A 21,103-nucleotide genomic window follows, 5' to 3' on the forward strand; every position below is an offset into this window, starting at 1 on the left:
AGCATTTGAGCTCCTGTTAGCGCTAGGACTGTGGTTTTTAAATGTTCCTTAGGCAAGAAATATTAAACAATGATCACCGCATTGACCTCCTGACGGTACAGAACCTGAGGCATGCAGAGGCCCACCAGCTGACCCAGGCTCTGAATTTCCAACATGGAGTAGTCAGTTTCCTATGGCTGCACAGAGGTGTGAGCATTTTTTCCCATTCCTGTTGGTTAATACATGTCCTTCTTTCACTGTGGAATTTTACTGGCTTAGACACTGCCAAGTTTGTGTCTCTTAAGAAATTCAGCACACACTCTCAGTCATAAAAGCAGAAACCCAACTGATTCCTCCCCCAGTGAATTTTAAGAGCTGATTGAAACTATCCAAAGAAATCACTTAAAAAAATCAGCTTTATTGCATGGGGATGAAGAAACGCAAGGGGACTATCAGGGGCCCCCCCCAAGATGGGAGGGAGGCAGGAAGAAAAAGGAGTCTCTTCCCTCCTTCATTCTGATCTAGGAAACCCCAGCAAAACAGAACCAATACCTCTAGACATCCCCCCAACTCCACTCTCACCTCAGAGTCGTGACCCCAAACCAGCAGCTTATGAGAATGCAGGACCCTCCCAGTATCACAACAAACTTTCTTTAATCACATGGATTTTTTTTTTATTATTGTTAATGAAATTTTAGGTCCCTTCACTGGGATAAGTAGAATAGGCACTTTAAAAAAATTGAATGGCATGGTAGAAAGACCAATGTCCTCCCCAAAGATATTCATATCCTAATCTTCAGAACAGGTGAATATTTTACCTACATGGCAAGAGGAACTTAGCAGATGTCATTAAATTAAGGATCTTGAGATGGGGAGATTATCCTAGATTATCCACGTGGGTCCAACGTATACAAGTGTCATTATAAGGGAAAGGGGAGCAAGGGGACCAGAGTCAGAGAAGGAAATGTGAGAAGCAGAGGTCAGAGGAGAGACTTAAGATGCTGGGGCCATGAGCCAAGGGATACAGGCAGCCTCTAGGCACTAGAAAAGACAAGGAAATGTTCCCTAGAAACTCCAGAAAAAATGCATCCCGGCTGACACAGTTCAGAATCCTGACCTCCTGAACTGTAAGATAACAGTGTTGTTTCCAAGTAAGTCTTTTTGTGTTAATTTGTTACAACAGCAAAAGGATGGAAGAACTATCAGATATTATTAGTTCAGGTGGGTAGTGTGAAAAGAACACAAGTCAGTATATTCAAGTCTTGTCTCATCCTCTGTTTTCCTGGTGGTGTTTAAATTATTACACCTTCCTGACCTCCAGTTTCCTCTATATTTTAGAGGAAATATAGATAAAAATAATAATGAATTAGTCACGATACTTTGGGTTGCAATGCACAGAAATGTGATTTACTTGGATTAAGCAGAAAGGGACTTTTTAATCTCATCTAATTTAAAGAGTAACAAAATAAGTACACCTTCAGGTACAGCTGGGTTTGGGTAAACAAATGATATCAATCTCTTTATTTATTGGCTCTAATTTTCCCCTGTGATGCCTTATTCTCAGGTAGAGGTCCCCAGCTGGCAAATACCAGAGGTGTGATTTACCATAAAGTCTGTTCTTGCCCTCTTACATGTGACTGCAAGAATCAGATAGCTCTAAAAGTGCTTTGTGTACAGAAATGACCATCTGAATATTAGTTATTATTAAAATGCCCAATCAGAAATGATAACTAGTTGCCATCCAAAGCATCATTTAACACTACAATCTTATTAGAGTAGTGAAATCACACCTACTGTGGCAAAAATTCCTTGGAACAGATTTACTACCATCAGGATTTTCAACTCTCATTATAACCTGGATGTATAGCCTTTTGAATTTAAAAATACTCCTTCCAGCCCTAGAAACTCAATACCCTTAGAGACAGCACATCGCTGAGGGTCTTGCCAATCCCAGTTTAGTAACTGAAGGGTGTTAAGATGAAGCTAATTAGATGATGGCACGCAGACAACCAGAGCCAGGCAGGATGACGAGGAAGGGTTTTCTACTTTCCAGACCACAGTGTTGAAGGATCACACTTTTCTCCACCTCAGGGCAGTGGGAAGGGCAGTTCATAGAACACATCAAGTTGATACAGGGCAGAGAAGTTCCTCTTCAGGTCTGTGTGATTTCTTTCACCAAGAGGTACAGCATTCCTTGAGTTTGGTACAAAAATTGTGACCCTGCCATTTTTGGAGGACAAACTTGAACTCAATACAACTTCTGTCTCCATTTTCTCATGCCATTTAATTTTGATGTCTACCTAATAGTAACTAAAGTATACCATTTACAATAACTAGTGGGATTTTTAGAATCCTCACTTCAGGGAGAGCCTTTGTCTGACTTATTGGTCTTCCCCATGACACAGACATGAAGGTACTTACTTGTTCTGGTCAGGGATGATGATGGGGTCTGAGTCGGGTGTTGCTTTAGGGAAGTGTGGAGAGGTGAGATGTTTCCACCTGCTTCATTACCACACAGATTTCTGTTTCTTTGAGGAATGGAAGAATTTCAGGGTTTTCTGAAAAAACGTATCTGGTGTTGCTGTCACTGTGTGGGAACGGATGCAGTAAGAGGCTGGGGAGAGTGTCGAGGAGAATATGGGATTGCTGCATAGGACAGACCCATCCCCTTGAACTTCAGACAGCCTAAGGCCAATATGCAGCAACTTATTTTAAAGAAAGCCCTGGCTCCTTTCTCCCTCTGAAACGCTGTTGTTCTTGCCACTGTGATCCATTTCCCTCCATAACCTTTGGTAAACAATCCACTTCTCAACCCAAGGATTTCTGGAATTCTAAATGTCAAAAATGTCCCCTTCTCCGTGGCTCCTGGGAGCTGCAATCCAGCCAGTTCTTATAGATTTCCACCTGGTGGAAGAACTGGCATAGTCAGCATATATCATGGTGAAAAACATGTCTTCTTGCGGATTTGCACTTGAAAAATTCTTACCAGTATCTACGACCAATACAGTGCTTGTTTTGAAAGTTAAATACTAGGAAAGCTGTGAGGTTTTCCCAGGCCATTTCTTATCAAATCTATCTTAGTCTTACCTGCTTATAATGGGCATACAGATGCCCAGGGTATTAATAGCATCACTGAAAGTAATCCCTGCTACTAAGCACACATTGCATCTGCCTTCTTCACTTTGCCCATAACAATAGATAATAGCATCACTGTCAGTAACAGCAGCTTCTCACACAAAGGACAACCATCGTAAGCATTTATCTTCATCATTTACTTGTCATGCATTTCAATCCATTCATTAGTTCTTTCTGTCAGATTAATTATAAAGATCTCTTTCTATTTTTTTGCCCCAGATCTAGGGTTTGATCTCTGAACCCACAGATTCTGTCTTTCTAGTTGTACCCTTCCCCGTTGGGAACATTGGCCAGATGACTCTTAAAACTGGCTGGGAGTGACTATTGCTGGTCTGAAAAGACTGGAAGTCTGTTATATCCTGCCCTTGCTCAGGACCTTGGTGGCTGTCCTATGCCCACCAACCTAGGTGGGCTCAGAGTGAGAGGCTCACTTTTTTCTAAAGAAAGGTTTCTTATCTCTGGTGGAGTATTAGAATCACCTCGGCAGCTAAAAACAAGACAGAAAACAACAATAACAATAAGAACAATAAAATCCTGCCTAGGTGACATCGTAGATCAGTTAAGTCAGAATCTTCGAGACTGAGCCCAGAGCTACTGAAAACCACTGTTCTACAGTTGTAAATGGTCACAATGCACAGGTCTCTCTGCCTTTTCAAATGCTGGACTATCTATTGAGATGAAGAAGCAGAGTAAATCTGCGAAACTCCAGCATGACATAGTAAAGCAGTGGTTTTCCACCAGGGGTGTTTTGGCTGCAGACATTTGGTAACGTCTAAAGACATCTTTGGTTGTCACAGAAGGGGAAGGGGGTGCTGCTGGCATCGAGTAGGTAGAGGACAAAGATGCTACACAGCCTCCAATGCACAGAATGGCCTCCTGCAACAAAGAGCTTTCTAGCGTGAACTGCCAATAGTCCTAAGGTTGAGAAAGCCTGCCTTAAAGGGAGGTGACTTTCTCCTTTTGTCAGGACCCTGTCTATAAGATCTACTGAACTAAAATTCAAAGCTCCCAAAAGGTCAAAGGAGGCGTCGTCCATTTCTCTTTGGGGTGATTAGTAAGGTAGGCTGCTGATTTCTTTAAATCATCTTCATATTCTCCTTTACTCTAAGAGAAGGAAGGTAATTTTAGTGAAGGTGGGGACGATCCAGATTTCTTTAAATCTATTCTTCAGTTGACTAATGGGAAATCTGTTTCTTTTCCAAACACCAGTACAAAGACAGGGGTAAGCAGAAGGCCGCTGCCATCATTCTGAAAAGTTTTTACTCTACTAATAAAAAGGACAAACATAAGTCCCTCCACTTCTTTCTGCCCTGAATGCAGACATTCGTCTAGTACGCGGGCAGCCACCTAACGTGCAAATCTGAAGACGAGGCTGAGAGAGTGACAACAGTCAGCACTGGCACCTTCAAGCCACTGAACCCATACCAGCAACTGCCTGCATCTAACCTACATGCCACATGAGAAAAATAAACCCCTTGTAGCTTAAGTTAATAGGAGTTTTCAATCACATGGGGCCATGAACATCCTTGACTGTTACAGAATGTATCTGGTAAGAAAGCAGAGAAAAATCTTGAAATGAAATCACCTAAATGGAAATTCACATCTGAGTTGAAAAATAATCACCATTTTTCTTTTTGCAGTATAAACATTTACAATCCACATCTGCGTGATACTTTCCCCAGGTGCACAAGGCAGGGAAGATGGAAAGTCAGGTTGCTCTGGTTTTTTACTTGTGTTTGGGAACAAATATAGAAAAATGATTCTGCATATAGAAGAAGAAGCCAGGATTCAAATTTCCAGTGCTGACTTTCCTCTGTACCCAGTGCCCCAAGTCTGAAGATGGACTCCCCACTCAGGTTTCATAAGCCCACATGCCTGATTTTGAAAAGCCGCTTTGTGTTGGAACAATGGAGCTATGCATGCTACTTCTTTAATGTGTTTAAATTGTTATATATGTCTTCAGTAAGAACACAAGAAATTTACCAAAAAAGAAATACATTAATGAAAGAATACATCTTAAGGAGTTGTGGCTTAGCCTAAGACAGCTGGGCTTAGCATTAAAAATTTTCATATTCTTCTAGATAATTATGCTTCCAGGCTGTGGTTATATATTTGAGTCAGCTTACAAGCAAAGAACACCAGCACTGGAGTCAAATGAACTTGAAATTGAATCCTAGTTCCACCATCTATAGTGGCAGAGGTACCTGCAGTTAGCAACTGTTTACTTATTAAGATTATCACTTTGGACAAGTCATTTAGTCTACCTGAATCTCAGTGTTCTCACCTGGAAAAGAAATTATTACTACCTGTCACCCAGGTTGTGGGAAGAAGTGAAGAAATACACCTGACCTACAGTATCAGCTGTTACGATTATTAACCAGCACGTGACGGGTAAAGATCCTCCCTCCTGGCACAACCCTCTGCAGGAACTTCCCACAGAGTCGCTTTGATAAGCTGACCCGCTACTTAGATGTTCAGTTCATTCTCTGCAACATTCCTGAGCAGCTGCTTAAGCCATGTGGACCAAGTTCACCTTAATAAACAGACAGATTCATCTGAGTGAAGATGGTCTGTGTTACCCTCTCTCCAAGGCCCTCACTGTTGGCAAGGCTGAAAGTCAGAGGTAGATGGGAGGTCAGAACCAGTCCTGTTTGGAAGTCTGGGCTACAGATCCACTGGAGTAAGTAAAAGCCCAGGAGTTCCCTAAAGAGGCCCTATTCACAATGACACAGAGAGGAAAAGATGTTTATTCATCCTCTCCCTGCACTGCCAGCTCCTCTGCTCCTCTGTAGATTAAAGGCTTACACAGCCGCACTCTTCGTTAGTTTATTGATCTTGAATAAAGGAATCCTAGACAAGTTCTTTACTCAGTACAACTTGTCCAAGAGGTATACGGTATGTCATAAGAGGGTGTCTGCCAGATTGTTTCACTGAATTGTAAACCAAGCTGATTTTTTATTCTGACAACTATAGAATAAGAGTTTCCAATGCTTGAAACCTATCCCTGTGAATATGAAATGCAAGAGTCAGGTAAATTACAAACAGACAGACACAGATAGATAGAAAGACAGAGAGAGAGATTTATTTATTTATTTCAATGAGTGGGAAAACTGAGGTTTGGGGATTTGCCTGAGTCCAGAACTTACCCTTAAATGAGCTAATGATCTCCAGAGATCACATGGACTTGGGCCAGACCTCAATTATAATTTTGGATCTGCTATTTAATAGTCATGGTTCCCTGGAGGTCCCACTGCGTTTCTAAGTCTTTGCTACCCCATCTGTCATACTAGTTTATTTGGATTCACATATCACCAAGGACAGTACCAGATCTAAATATCATGATTCTTTGATTAAAAATGGTAGCTTTGCCAGATGCAAAAATGGATGCCATTTGCCAGATGCAAATGGTAGCTTCGATTACAACTGGTAGCTTTACCGACTATATAGCACAAGGAACTATATTCAATATTCTATGATAAACCATAATGGAAAAGAATATTTTAAAAAGAGTGTATACTAAATCCTCTTATTAATTCTAAGAATCTGACATGGATTTAAGCTTTTTCTGTGTATTACTCAATGTAATGTGTGTGTTTCATGAGCCAGTGCTAGTTCCTGAACTGTGTGTTACTGGTCTGCAATGAGATAAGAAACTGAGAGTAAGAGGTAAGAAACTTTCATAGTAATTTGATAGGGCAATTATATATCTGCAGAATCTAACGATAAAAATTTTGGTTTGTAAAAAACAAACAAAACAGTGTATATATATATATATATATATATATAAAACTGAATCACTTTTCTGTACAGCAGAAATTAACACAACATTGTAAATCAACTATATTGCAATAAAAAAAATTTTTTTAATGGTAGCTTTGCAAAGTTGGGTGAATGGTGATGATTAAATAGTCGTAACACCTTTCCTGATCCCCATCATGTCATGTATGGAATCATGCTCTATGTTCTGGGGCTGCCTTTTCAGGTACACAGATTTTGCCTTTCAATACACACATAATGCATAAAAGTCAAACGTGCTGTAGAACTTCTTGTGGGTGTGGGGTAGTGGGAAACGTCTTCTCCACCACAGTCAGATTCATTTGCAAGCAGCTAACACATATTATTGATCCTTAGGGTTTATAAAAATTAGAGCCTATTAGGCTATTTCACTGGGCACTTTGTATTTCGAATTGAAAATATGCAGAGGTGCAGATACTCTATTACCATAAAAAGAGCAGGGAAGTCAGCGACTGGAGTTAATTTACACAGGCCTGCAGCCCCACCTGTTGGCTGCTGTGTTAAAATCACCACAGAGTCCTAAACTTTCAGAAGAGAAACAGAGCTGATCTCCAAAATACAAAACAAGGGGGCAGGTTATGTGAAGGTCAAATACTAGTTAAACTCACTTACAGTTGAAAAGAAAAAGCATGTCCCTAGGAAATGGGTGGCACATCTTAATTCTAGATGGCTATGTGGTAACTGCTGATTTTCATTCGCTTTATTTTTGATGAATCACTAGAGAAAAATGAAGAGATAGAATGATAGGATTTCAGAACTGGATAAGTCTTTAAATAATAGAGTAACCTATTCATTGTGGAGATGAGAAAACCAAGCTTCTAGGACATTATATATTTCAGAGCCACAGAGCTCAGGAGTGTGGGTACCAGGACCAGAACTCACTCTTCAGATGTTTAGTTCTTTATGGTTGACTTTCTTTAAGAAAATTCATTTTCATAATCCAAGTCCACTTTCAAATAACACTATGTTACTTCATGTGTGGTACTTTATAATAACAAAATAATCCTAATTTCTCCCTCCAGTCTCTTTTATCATTGCTGTCATTTATTTCATTTATACATAAGCATACATAAATACATTGTGGACAAATTATTATTTTTATATCAACTAAAGAAAAATGTTTTAATCTTACCTTTTAAAAAAAGAAAATTCATTTTTTGAGATCTTTATATTCTCTAATTAATAGCATGCTATTGAGAACCAGAGGCAGTTCTCACAATATTACTTACTTAAATTTACACCATTCAGGAAGCAGTCTCAATAATAACCCCTATTTCAAGCTCCTGGGCAAAAACATCCACTATGTGTTGTGGTGCTTACGGAATCAAAACTTAGCACAGAACAACTTCTTTCCTTCTCCTTCTTCATCCTTCTCAGCAATACATTCATTTTCTTCCCACTGAGTTTATGGTGCCTGATGAGGGGCTGTGTTTCCCATGAGACAAATGACTCCTAGGTTGTGGTTCCCTGGGATGCTAATGACTCACTTGAGACAACCAAGTCCAATGACGAGACAATTCTCTCCTTACTCTCCTATCGCAACCACATCTTCATGTCCATCCAAAGGGGATGGAAATTCAATTGGGAAATAGGTCATCAAAGCACAGACAGGATGCCTCAGGGAGAAAGGTTAGTGAATGCCATCCTCAGTGATCAAAGACCAGTAAGGTCTCATAAGCACCATCTTGGACAGAAGTCAGGAAATATCTACCAGGATCTCTAATTTTTAGGACTTTGTAGTCTTCCAAATGTAAAGAAACTTACCTCTATTCCTTATTCAAAAGAAAATAATTAGTAATTAACAGCACATTCCTTAAAGAGAAATAATGCTTACACTCCCTTCCTGAGAGCAGCAGGAAGGAAGAGACTTTGGGAGACAAGGTCTTGCTTCCTGGTCGGTTTTGAGAGTACACGGTGATGAGGAGGGAGGTTTTAGGGAGGAGAGGAAAGCAGATTGCATCAAACTGGATCAGCTGAATGCTGCCTTAAGGCCTGCAAAGTGGCCCTAAGGACTCGATATTGGAAACATGTATGGATCCCCAAGCTAATTCCCCATTCAGTCCATTGCCCAAACCAGAAGGCTGAGGGTTGTCAATAATCTTCCCTCCCCTTGAAGCTTTATCATTCGCATCACTTCCAAAATATCTGAATCTGCCCCTCCCCCTCCATTTGCACCATCACTCCTTGGCACCTGGGACATATTGCCCTGCAGCTCCCTCCAAACTAATCCCCTTCCCCTCAACTCCATTTTCCACACTGTCACCAGCTAATCCATCTGAAATGCAAATTGAATCTTGTCTCTCCTTACTTGAAGCCATTGAGCAGGGACAAAATTCAAGCTGCTGCTGCTTCTTTTTTTTTTTTTTTTTTTAAATATTTATTTATTTATTTGGCTGTGCCAGGTCTTAGTTGCGGCATGCAGGATCTTCGATCTTTAGTTGCGGCATGCAGAATCTTTAGTTGCAGCACGCAAACTCTTAGTGGCAGCATGTGGGATCAAGTTCCCTGACCAGGGATCGAACCCGGACCCCCTGCATTGGGAGGACAGAGTCTTAGCCGCTGGACTACCAGGGTTGTCCCAAAATTCAAGCTTCTTAACACGGCATATAAGACTTCCCAGTTTGGCTCACACTTTCTGTTCAACCTTATTTTCTGGCTCAACACCTCCAATTTTCCCTAAAAATTCAGCTCCCTTTTGCCACACACTTGTCTGACTCCAGCATCTCTGTCTGTATTGACAGTCCACTCCTCCAGCCTGTCATGTCTTTCACTCTCATCACTGGGCAAATTCCTACTCATCCTTCAAGGTCCATTTCTATTATCACTGCCACTGAAGAGCCTTCTCTAAAGTTTTCAGGCAGGGTGATTCTCTGCCCTGTGTCCCCGTACTCTGTTTCCTTATTACTTATATGTATTATAGCCTGAAGTTCACTGTGTTATAAGCCCACTAGCACATTAGTCTTTCTTACATAGACAATGAGTTTCTAATAGAAAGATCCTGATAGATCTTTTTAGCAGTTCAAATTCTTATCAGGTACAGTTCCACAAATGTTCACTGAAGGTTAACCATGAATCTACCACTGCGCTAAATACTAGAGATGCAAAGATTAGCCATAAATGGTGTCCACTCTAATTTCACTCAAGGCCTGTCTCCTTTGCATCCTAAGTATGCAAACAGTTGGAAAGCAGAGACAAATTTTGCACGCTCTACACTGGCTAAACTCCTCTGCAATGTGGCGATTCTCTGGTACACCAAAATCAGTGGTGAGACATATCACACGTAATATGTGCAAGTTTAGTTCTTACCAGTGCTCTCGTCCCTGGATAGAACAGATGACATCATTGTTACCCCTGTGCCGTATACCAGGGCTTGACAACCACTGAATTCTCATGACATGTTTGTGGTATGAGTAAAGATTGGTTGGGCGGATGCATGGACAGATGAGTTAATGGATGAGCTACTGGGATGATGGGCATATTTTTTATACAATTTGAGTTCCTGATCTTCCTCCCATGAGTATCCATTGCACTTGGCAATTAATACTGTGGGCTTTTTTGTGGTTGCCAAGAGGAAGGGGGTTGGGGGAAGGATGGAGTGGGAGTATCTGTATGTATAACTGAATCACTGCTGTACAGCAGAAATTCACACAACATTGTAAATCAACTATACTTCAATTAAAAAAAAAAAACTGTTGACTTTAAGGTTATATTATTTGCTGATTCTTAAAACCATCACTGTTTTTCTGGGCTGCCCCCTGTTGTGTGTAGGTATAAAGAATGGAAACTACATTTTTCGGATGTCCCCTGCCAGCGTGAGTCTGGTTAGATGCCACCAGTGAGAGGCACTTACATGAGATGAAAAAACAGAAGGGGATTTGCCTGTGGCTTTCAGACATCTTACAAGAAATTACCCACTGGTGCCATAGGCAAATGAGTAATTGAGGGTGGCTTTGTTGAAATTCCTGAACTTCTGAATTCCCCGCCTATTACCCCCAACCGGAGTATAGAATTCATAGTTCACAAAGCATTGGGTAGAATATCAAGAAAAGTTTTGCCTCTAATTTTGCCTACCAAGGCTTGAAAGCAAGACCTAAATAGATCAAACTGTTTTTAAGTAACTTAACTGCATCCAAGAACAAGTCCTGAAATATTTATACAAATACAAAAATATCCAACACCTATAAAGGTAAAATTCACAATGTCTGCATACAATAAAAACTTACCATGTATGTAAAGAAACAATAATGCAACAGTAATGAGGAGAAAAATAAATTAATTAAAACCAAAGAGATGACACAGATGATAGTTAACAAGAACGTTAAAACAGTCATTATAACTATAATCCATATGCTCAAGAAATAGAGGAAAAATTTAATATGTTAAGTAGAGACATTAGAATATGTATTTTTTAAAAGACCCAAAATCAAACTTCTAAAGATGAAAGTTGCATTAAAGGCAGATTAGAAATTACAAAAGAAAATATTAGTGAACATTAGAACCTAGACTCAGAAACTATCCACAATGAAACTCTAAGAAAAAAGTACTGAAAAAAGAATGAATAGAGCATCAGTGAGCTGTGGGAAAACCTCAGTGGCCTAACATACATGTAATTTGTATTCACAATGGGAGGAGGGACAGAAAAAATAGTTGATGACACAGAGACTGAAAACTTTCTAAATTTGAAAAAAATTATAAATCCACAGATCCAAGAAGCTCAATGAACTACCAGGACAAGAAATCTGAAGAAAACTTCATCAAGGCATATCATGATTTGTCTGCTTACGACCAGTGCTAAAGAGAAAACTCTTAAAAGTTGATGTAGAATAAAGAAACACTATATACAGAGGGAAAAAAAGAGATAAGAATGACAGCAACTTTCTTGTTGAAGACAATGCAAGATAGAAGACTTTGTTTTAGTAACATTATGAAAGTACTGAAAGAAAAAAAGCCAATTTTGAAATCTTTTCCCACCAAAAATACGTTTCAAAAATGAAAGTGAAATAAGGACTTTTTCAAACATATCAAAGCTGAAAAAATTTATTTCTAGCAGACCTAAATTATAAAAAATGCTAAAGGAAGCCCTTCAAGCAGAAGAATAGTGATACCAGACAGAAATCTGGATCTGTATAAAATAATACAGAGCACCATAAATGTCAACTATGTGGGTAAATACAAATATTTTTTGTTGTTATTTAATTCTCTGTAAAAGAAAATCAACTGTTGAAGCAAAATAATAATGTATTGTAAGGTTTTATAATATTTGCAAAAGTAAAATGTCTGACAACAATACCACAAAATTCAGGAAAGGAAAAATAGGTATAAAAGGTTCTAGTACAAAAGAAGATGTGTTGTAATATTACATAAAGGCAGACCCTGATAAGTTAAGGATGGATATTGTAAACCCTAAAGGAAACACTATAATAACATAAACTGAAATCAATAAGCCAGAGATGAAATAGAAACATAATTAATCCAAAAGAAGTCAGAACATTTTTTAAAAATTGACAAAGAATAGGTTGGACCAAAATAAAATGAATAACAAGTTGATATATTTTAATGCATTCACATCAATTATAACATTAAATACAAATGGTCTAAGTATCTCAATTAAAGGTGGAAATTGTCAGATTGGATAAAAAGCAAGATTCAACTCTATGCTGCCACATGAACCTCACATTAAATAAAAAGACACAGCAATTCTCCAATAAAATGATGGAAAAAAGACAGACCACACTTTCAGAAGAAGCCAGGAGTAGCTTCTATATTAATATCGATGAAGATTTCGGAACAAAGGATATTATAAGGATAAAGAGATTCATTTCATAATGTTAAAGGTATCAATTCATGAATAGAACATAAAAATATTAGATGTTTATGCAATTAATATCAGAGCTATTTCTACATACATGAAACAGAAACTGACAAAACTGCAGATATGTAGATAAATCCATAATTGTAGTTGGCAATTTCAAAAACACTCTCGACTACTGATAGAAAAAGTAGTCAGAAAATCAGCAAGAGTAGAGATGTTAATAAAGTTATCAACTATCATGACCTATTTTATATTATAGATCACTCCACCCTGAAACCACAAAATACACATTTTTTGCAACTGTACAACAAATATTTACCATGACAGACCATATTCTAGGTCATAAAAAGAGTCTCAACAAATGTAAAAGTATTCTAATCATACAAAGTATACTCTTTACTGCAGTAGATTTAAATTAGAAATAAATAATAGCCCACGCACCTATGGTCACCTAATCTATGACAAAGGAGGCAAAAATATACATGGAGAAAAGACAGCCTCTTCAATAAGCAGTGCTGGGAAAACTGGACAGCTACATGTAAAAGAATGAAATTAGAACACTCCCTAACACCATTCACAAAAATAAACTCCACATGGATTAAAGACCTAAATGTAAGGCCAGATACTATAAAACTCTTAGAGGAAAACGTAGGCAGAACAATCTTTGACATAAATCACAGCAACAACTTTTCTGACCCTCCTCCTAGAGTAATGTAAATGAAAACAAAAATAAACAAATGGGACCCAATTTAACTTAAAACCTTCTGCAGAGCAAAGGAAACCATAAACAAGATGAAGAGATAACCCTCAGAATGGGAGAAAGTATTTGCAAATGAAGCAACTGACAAAGGATTAATCTCCAAAATCTATAACCAGCTCATACAGCTCAATATCAAAAAAACAAACAACCCAATCAAAAAATGGGTGGAAAACCTAAATAGACATTTCTCCAAAGAAGACATACAGATGGCCAAGAGGCACATGAAAAGATGCTCAACATCACTAATTATTAGAGAAATGCAAATCAAAACCACAGTGAGGTATCACCTCACACCAGTCAAAATGGCCATCATAAAAAATCTACAAACAATAAATGCTGGAGAGGGTGTGGAGAAAAGGGAACCCTCATACACTGTTGGTGGGAGTGTAATTTGATACAGCCACTGTGGAGAACAGTATGGAGGTTCCTTAGAAAACTAAAAATAGAACTACCATATGACCCAACAATCCCACTACTGGGCATATACCCAGAGAAAACCATAATTCAAAAAAACACATGCACCCCAATATTCATTGCAGCACTATTTACAATAGCCAGGACATGGAAGCAACCTAGATGTCCATCAACAGAGGAATGGATAAAGAAGATGTGGTACACGCATACAATGGAATATTACTCAGCAATAAAAGGGAATGACCTTCATACCGGCTGTTACCAATTTACGATCCCAGAAACAGCAATGGTAGGCTTCCCTTTTGGGCATGCCCAAAAATAAATAAATAAATAAATTTATTTTTTAAAAAAATTCTAGGCAAATTGATTAGGAGAAAAGACAGCAAACACAACTTATAAGCATCAGGAATGAGAGAGGTAAAATTACTAGATAGATTCTACAACTATTAAAAAGGATAACAAAGAAATATTGTGCGCACCTTTATGCCGATACACTCAACATCTTAGGCGAAATGGGTGAATTCCATAAAAGGCAAAAACTACCAAGCACACTTAATAAAAAACAGATACCTGGAATGTACTATATAAAGAATTGAATTTGTACATTAAAAACTTCTCACAAAGAAAACTTTAGGCCCAGATGGCTTCCCTGGGAATTCTTTCAAATATTTAATGATGAAACGATATCAATCATGCACAAATTCCTCCCAAAAAATTGGGGAGTTGAGCATTCTTCCCAACTCATTTTACTGAGAATAAAAATATTACTCTGATATCCAAACTAGGCAAAGATATTACAGGAAAAGAAAAATATAGACAAACAGCACTTGCTACCATAAATACAAAAATTGTTAACAACGATTTAGAAAATCAAATTGAAAAATATGAAAAGTGTAATATATCATGACTTAGTGTAGGAAAGAATTTCCCCTAGCCAAAGAGAGGTCTAGCCTTTACCCTTGACCCTCATTTTCACTGTCATTTGTCTCTAGGTATTTTTTGATTTCCTCTTTGATTTCTTCAGTCATCCATTGGTTGTTTAGTAACATATTGTTTAGCCTCCATGTGTTTGTGGTCTTTTACAGTTTATTTTTTCCTGTAACTTATTTCTAATCTCATAGCATTGTGGTCAGAAAAGATGCTTGATATGATTTCAATTTTCTTAAATTTATTGAGGCTTGATTTGTGACCCAAGATGGATCTATCCTGGAGAATGTTCCATGTGCACCTTAGAAAAAGTGCATTCTGCTGCTTTTGGATGGAATGCCCTATAAATGTCAATTAAGTCCACCTGGTCTAATGTGTCATTTAAGGCCTGCATTTCCTTATTGATTTTCTGTCTGTATGATCTGTCCATTGGTGTAAATGGGGTGTTAAAATACCCCACTATTATTGTGTTACTGTTGATTTCCCCTTTTATGGCTGTTAGCATTTGCCTTATATATTGAGGTGCTCCTATGTTGGGTGCATATATATTTACAATTGTTATATCTTCTTGGATTAATGCCTTGATCATTATGTAGTGTTCTTCCTTGTCTCTTGTAACAGTCTAAAGGAACATAAAGTCTATTTTGTCTGATATGAGTATTGTTACTCCAGCTTTCTTTTGATTTCCACTTGCATGGAATATCTTTTTCCATCCCCTTACTTTCAGTCTGTATGTGTCCCTAGGTCTGAGTGAATCTCTTGTAGACAGCATATATATGGGTCTTATTGTTGTATCCATTCAGCCAGTCTACATCTTTTGGTTGGAGCACTTAACCCATTTACATTTAACATAATTATCTATATGCATGTTTCTATTGCCATTTTCTTAATTGTTTTAGATTTGTTTCTGTAGGTCTTTTTTCTTCCCTTCCTCTTTTGCTCTTTTCTCTCATGGTTTGATGACTATCTTTAGTGTTGTGTTTGGGTTGCTTTTTCTTTTGTGTGTGTGTTTCTATTGTAGTTTTTTGGTTTGTAGTTCCCATGAGGTTTTGATATAGCAGTCTCTATATATACAAGGTTGCTTTAAGTTGCTGGTCTCTTAGATCAGCTCAGTGCTTTGTGACCACCTAGAGGGGTGGCATAGGGAGGGTGAGAGGGAGACGCAAGAGGGAGGAGATAATGGGGATATATGTATATGTATAGCTGATTCACTTTGTTATAAAGTAGAAACTAACACACCATTGTAAAGCAATTATACTCTAATAAAGGTGTTAAAAAAAAAGTTGCTGGTCTCTTAATTTCAAAAGCAATTTCCATTTCCTGCTTTTGTACTCTCCTCATGATTGCTGGTTTTGATATCGTATTTGTGTGTGGATTATTTCCTACTTTTACTGTATGTTTGCCTTTCCCAGTGAGATTTCCCATTTGAGATTTTCTTGTTTCTAGCTGTGGTCTCTTCTTCCCCACCCCCAACACCTAGAGAAGTTCCTTTAGGATTTGTTGTAGAGCTGGTTTGGTGGTGCTGAATTCTCTTAACTTTTGCTTCTCTGTAAAGCTTTTGATTTCTCTGTCAAATCTGAATGAGAGCCTTGCTGGGTAGAGTATTCTTGGTTGTAGGTTTTTCCCTTTTATCACTTTGAATATATTGTGCCACTCCCTTCTGGCCTGCAGAGTTTCTGCTGAAAAATCAGCTGATAACCTTATGGGGATTCCCTTGTATGTTATTTGTTGCTTTCCCCTTGTTGTTTTTAATATTTTTCTTTGTATTTAATTTTTGTCAGTTTGATTACTGTGTGTCTCTGCACGTTCCTCTATGGGTTTATCCTACATGGGACTCTCTGTGCTTCCTGGACCTGGGTGGCTATTTCCTTTCACATGTTAGGGAAGTTTTCGGCTCTAATCAATTTAGGAGAGCCTGGGTAAGGGTACCTGTTTTCAACAATTAAAATGATTCATCCATACCTTCTCCTCTCATCCAGTGGCCAGATCCTTAGTAACTCAAATCTCTTTTACCACAGCCTCAATCCAAGCATAATGTCCTGCCACCCTGCAGGTGGGCCCAAGGTCCTCTACACTATATTCTCCAATTGGGGCAGCACCCTGCTAAAATCTTTCATGGTTCTCCATGGCCTGCAGTTAAAGACTCTCCCTTAATGGAGCATCTAAAACCCCTGGTAATCTGGCCTTTCTCATCATGTCTTCCTCTCTCAGCTCAAACTGCTCACATTTCCCCAGGTACCCTGTGTTATGATCATTTATACCTTCACCCAGGCTCTTCCCTTTGCCTGGAATGTCACCCACCCCCCTCATCTGCTTAAAGTTCAAGTCTCTGTGTTATGAGATTCTTGGTAAAAAAGCTTGGTTCTTTTTACAAAGGAAAATTGTTTTTTTTCCCCTCATGTTCAGGTCTTGTTCATAACATCCCTGTAACTCTTATCACGGTGCTACGTGGGCTTTCCCTGTCTATAGGACCCCTCCTCTAAACCCTGAGCCACTGAAGCACCTGGATTGGGGATTGGGTTCTATTCAGCTCATTCCCAGATTCTAGCACAGTGCCTGGAACATGTGAGGCACCTCTCAACATCCCTTAAGTGGCTGATTGATATTTTAATTTATTTTCTCTCTCTCTTTTTTAACTAACTGAAAAAGATGGCTTAGAATAGAATGCGACAATGTTGGCATGCCCACAGCTACATGAAATAAAGATCTGTATCATTATTAACATAATGAAAATGTGTGAAAGTATTTGCCTGTACAAGGATATCTGAGCAGTGATTTTTCATTCTCTGCCTGACATTGCTAGATAAAAAAATTTCGCTGGACCCTCAAACATGATTTATTTTCCCCAAAGATGGCTGGGCTCCATGTGTAGATAGGCATGGAGAGTTCTGGAGACCAAAACATGATCAGATTATTATTACCTGGATGGTTTTGCTTATTATTTTTCTCTGTAGTCATAGATAAGAGTCCCATAGATGAGGGACAAACTTACTTGAGACAAAGAAACTAAAGCACCCATTTTGGATTTACAGTGTCCTGTGTTTGTCACAAATTTCTCTCCTAGTGGGGACAGTTCATGGAATTTCCATACTTGAAGCCCCTGGTTTAACTCTTGTTAACCCAGAGTTCACAGAAAGAAGAAAAGAAAATTGAGTAAGGCGTGTCCCTTCCTATTTTATCTTCATCTCAGTAAGAAAGCTCTGAAATTTTACAATCACATGTTGTGATATGAGCACTCCATCCTGTTGACTAATCTGCAGACATGACATGGTTGCTTGACCCACACCAAACCTACCTCCACGCATACGACATTCTGTGATCTTCCTGTGTTGCTATTTCTTTCCTTCTCTGCTCCTATTAACTTATTTCCACAAACCAACTCTGTAAAGTATGTCACTTAACTGTCACAATCAAATTACTGTGTGGCAGGGAAAAAATCCACCCATACAACAAGAGAAACATGTTATAAGTTAGTTATCTTCAGGAGTTTTCTCTGTAGGTGATTTTGCAAATGCCTTAAAGAGTTTGAACCTCTATGAACACTGTGCTAGTTTTGTTACTCAATATATTTTTTAAACGATGGTGATTACATGCATATTTCTCCCACAGTTTCTCCTCAGAGTTGAAATATTTTCTGGTTGGAGGCCAAGAGTGGTAATTAAATTATTACTTAATCATCTCCTCAGGAAGGTAACATTTAAATTTATTGGCATTGAATGATCCTCCATGAGAGAGACCAACATCAGATTTTAGCAATTGGTTATATATTCAGAACAGAAATACTAGAGTGGGTTCAGGAGGGAGGCAATGGTGACCATGAAAGTGCTAGGAAGCAGAAAGCAGAAAGGAAGATCAAAGCAACTGCTGTTCCTTTATCTGATGGGGAGGCATGGGAGAGCAGGAAGGCCTTTCAAAGTAGCTAAACAGACTTCTTGGGATTTTAGAACCACGGTAGGGGGGAAATTAGGTAACTTATCTAGAATTAATACACTGAAGAAAAACAGAGACTTGACAGATAATATTTCATTTACTTAAATGGGGTGTTATGTTAGGCATGGGGACTAGGGGGGATGCCAGGTCAGAGAGGTGTGGGGACCAGAGGGGGTGCCAGGTCAGAGAGGCATGGGGACCAGAAGGGGTGCCAGGTCAGAGAGGCATGGGGACCAGAGGAGCTGCTCAGTTAGAAAGGCATGGAGACTAGAGGGAATGCCAGGTCAGAGAGGTGTGGGGACCAGGGGGGTACCAGATTAGAAAGGCATGGTGGGCCAGCTAGTCTCTGTTTTCACGAAAGATTAGATGAGAATAATTTAGGTCACCTCCCTGGCCATTTAAGGGCACTGAGGCTTTTCAGCATTGGATGAAGAGTGGTGAACAAGCGTGTCTTTAGAGTTTACTATCATTTGCAGAGAACTATGCAGAAGAAAGATGAAAACACTATCTGAAGTTTGGGGGAAAAGTAATGTTCTCCTTAGTCTGAATTGATAAAATGTGTCCTATTCGTTGATAGCAGGTAGGAAGAAAAGGTATGACAGGTGCCTTCTGGAGTTTCTACCATGACTTCCTGCCCATCTAGCTCAGCACTGCTCAGGCTTGTAGAGAAGGTGGAGAGTGAGTCTGCTGCCTGCTCTAATTTGTCTTCCCAGCTTCCCATGTGACATGGGAATATCTCATTTCCTTTGAATCAATGGAAAAGTCCATCACTGCCATTCTAAAAACACATTCTACATAAGTGCCTATCAAAATCAAGGAAGCCTCTTTAAGTCTCTCAAAGGCTACAAGAAGGACATTTTGCTAAAGAACTACAGAGCTTCAAAAACTATCAGAAGAATGTTCTTTGTGGTTGCCATTTTAGATTCCTTAAATCTTCACCATTGTACTTGAATCTCCTCTTTCCTCTTGAGCCCTGATAATTTGCCAAGACATGTCTAAGAGCTGAAAGAGAAAGAGATGGAAAATATGGCACCGGTGATAGGGTGTGTATCAAAGAGCAATGAAGCATATTCCAAAATCCGGTTGGCATTGAATTAAGGACACTGTACCTGCACCTCCACCTTTCCAAGATTATTAGCAACCCAGGGATGAGCTTCCTGGCACAGCCCAATACCCAGGAGAATGAGGCTTCCATTTAGTGTGTGGTGCCATAAACACTCTGGCCATGAAATAAAATATTGAGTCTGTCAAAAGAATCAAAATTTCCTATTTTTTAACTGTCAGGCTGTATGTGGCATTTTAGCTGAGTCAAGAAAAAGTACACTGAAAAGAAAAAACATGGACGAGGGGAAGACGGCAGAAGAGTAAGACGCGGAGATCACCTTCCTCCCCACAGATACACCAGAAATACATCTACACGTGGAACAACTCCTACAGAACACCTACTGAACGCTGGCAGAAGACCTCAGACCGCCCAAAAGGCAAGAAACTCCCCACGTACCTGGGTAGGGCAAAACAAAAAAGAATAAACAGAGACAAAAGAATAGGGACGGGACCTGCACCAGTGGGAGGGAGCTGTGAAGGAGGAAAGGTTCCCACACACTAGGAAGCCCCTTCGCGGGCAGAGACTGTGGGTGGCGGAGGGGGATGCTTCGGGGCCGCGGAGGAGAGCACAGAAACAGGGGTGCGGAGGGCAAAGCGGAGAGATTCCCGCACAGAGGATCAGGGCCGACCGGCACTCACCAGCTCGAGAGGCTTGTCTGCTCACCCGCCGGGGCGGACCGGGGCTGGGAGCTGAGGCTCGGGCTTCGGTTGGAGCGCAGGAAGAGGACTGGGGTTGGCGGCGTGAACACAGCCTGCAGGGCGTTAGTGCACCGCGGCTAGCCGGGAGGGAGTCCGGAGAAAAGTCTGGACCTGCCGAAGAGGCAAGAGACTTTTTCTTCCCTCTTTGTTTCCTGGTGCGCGAGGAGAGGGGATTAAGAGCGCTGCTTGAAGGAGCTCCAGAGACGGGGCGAGTCGTGGCTAAAAGCGCGGACCCCAGAGACGTGCATGAGACGCTAAGGCTGCTGCTGCCGCCACCAAGAAGCCTGTGTGCGAGCACAGGTCACTATCCACAACCCTGTTCCGGGGAGCCTGTGCAGCCCGCCACTGCCAGGGTCCCGGGATCCAGGGACAAGTTCCCCTGGTGCAGCGTCACGCTGGCCTCTGCTGCTGCAGGCTCGCCCCACACTCCGTTCCCCTCACTACCCCCGGCCTGAGTGAGCCAGAGCCCCCGAATCAGCGGCTCCTTTAACCCCGTCCTGTTTGAACACAGAACAGATGCCCTCCGGCGACCTACACGCAGAGGCGGG

The sequence above is a fragment of the Monodon monoceros genome, unplaced genomic scaffold (assembly GCF_005190385.1).
Source record: "Monodon monoceros isolate NGI ecotype Baffin Bay Population unplaced genomic scaffold, NGI_Narwhal_1 Super_Scaffold_3, whole genome shotgun sequence".
Taxonomy (NCBI): Eukaryota; Metazoa; Chordata; class Mammalia; order Artiodactyla; family Monodontidae; genus Monodon; species Monodon monoceros.